The sequence below is a fragment of the Hipposideros armiger genome, unplaced genomic scaffold (assembly GCF_001890085.2).
Source record: "Hipposideros armiger isolate ML-2016 unplaced genomic scaffold, ASM189008v1 scaffold_57, whole genome shotgun sequence".
Classification (NCBI taxonomy): domain Eukaryota; kingdom Metazoa; phylum Chordata; class Mammalia; order Chiroptera; family Hipposideridae; genus Hipposideros; species Hipposideros armiger.
Genome location: NW_017731407.1, coordinates 723695 through 725345, shown reverse-complemented (window position 1 = coordinate 725345; position 1651 = coordinate 723695). Strand labels below are relative to the sequence as shown.

Below are 1651 nucleotides of genomic sequence, written 5' to 3'. Positions count from 1 at the left end.
CTTGTGCATCAGGAAGAAAGGCAGTGCTGTGTGAGGACTGGGTGTTATTTGGTGAGGGGCGTAAACTATATGGGTTGTAACACACTTTGAATTTGAATTACTTTTGAGAAGACATTTCTCTAGACTCAAAGGTCTCTACTGGAGAGATGAATTTTGGAACCTTTAGCACACATATTGCTTTTAAAGTCATGGAAATTGAGGTTGAAAAACTAGAAAGAGACTGTAAATAAAGGAAGGAAGAGGACCCAGACTGAACTCTGAGAAGGCTTAAGTTTAAATGGCTAAGGAGAGGCGAATGGCGTAGCAAAGGACACTTAGAAGACTGCGTGAGAAACCCAGGAGAATACAGGACTGCAACAGAAGAGGGTTTTACAAAGAAAGGAGTGGTAAACTGACATTGCTAGTGAGAAGTCCAGTAAAATGAAACGGAAAAAATACTCATGTGGTTAACAGGGTAGAAGGCATAAAATAACAAGAACTAGTTGTACAGAGGGATGGGAACTACATATTTTGTGAAGGAATGGAGACCTCAAATACATGCAACTAAATATTTCAAGAGGTTTGGCTGAGAAGGTAGAATCAAGTGGAGTTGTGATGTAGTGTACAATGCAGAGGGAGTTTTGTTTGTTTGTTTGTTTAGTTTGGAGAGAACTAAGCATGGTTAAAATTGATGAAAAAGGCCTAGCAGGTAGGTAAAGATCAAATATTTATAAGAGAAAGGGATTAATTAATAGTGGTATGATTACCTAGAAGGCAGGAGGGGAAATGGGATCCAAACAATAAAGATTCTGGTTTCTAATTCAGAATTGTTATTCTTTGAGCTCTGCCTGTGTTTTTTGGAAGTACTTGTGAGAGTATGTGTTGGAAATTCTTTAATGTCAGCGGTCATTGTTTCTTCTTCATTTACCATCTTCCTAAATTATGGTAGGGAAGGATTTGTTCATGTGGCCAGGACCATTCAGCCTCGTAGTGCAAAAGCTGTGACATACTTTAAAAGATGGCAAAATAGGAATTTAAATGATTGGATTTCTAGGCAAGGGAATCACTAATGGATTTTATATATAAGGCATTGACATTATGGCTTCTTGAACTGATAACCCAAAATTGATCAATAATTTATAAGGAGCCTAGATTTTAACCAGGACATTTGTTCTTACTGCATCATATTCATACATTAGTTAATGGTTAAGAAGAACTTACTTGCTGTGGGAAACTGCCATGATAATAGACACAGAAGCTTATTAAAAGTTATTCTTCATTAGATCAGGATTTTTTGTTTTTGTCTTTGTTTTATTGTAGTACAGGGTTTTAGAACATGTACCAGTTATAGTAGGTTGATAAAAACTTGATAGCCATATGAGCATATGAGTCTGTTTTGGCATTCTTAAAATATATAAACACATGTAAAGTGAGAAATCACTATATAAGTATAGTTTTAAATTGATAATGTATATTTTTTAAAAGCTAACATTTAGCATGGTTTTATAAAAGATATATATTTCTCAGTTGTAGTTTCATCATCTTTATGAAAGTTGATAAAAAACCGTGCTCAGTGTATTTCCCTTTAAAATATACATTTAGTATTTATAAATATACTTTAGAAAAGTATGTGGTTATAGAGTAGAATATTAACAAATTTTGCTGTCTTTTT

General features: G+C 34.2%; 1 protein-coding gene across 1 annotated transcript in view; it reads left to right on the top strand.

Moving 5' to 3' along the window:
• The window catches only part of ADGRV1 (adhesion G protein-coupled receptor V1), a 548236-nt gene that overhangs the window by 147460 nt on the left and 399125 nt on the right, over positions 1 to 1651 (top strand). The gene's annotated exons all lie outside the window — the stretch shown is intronic.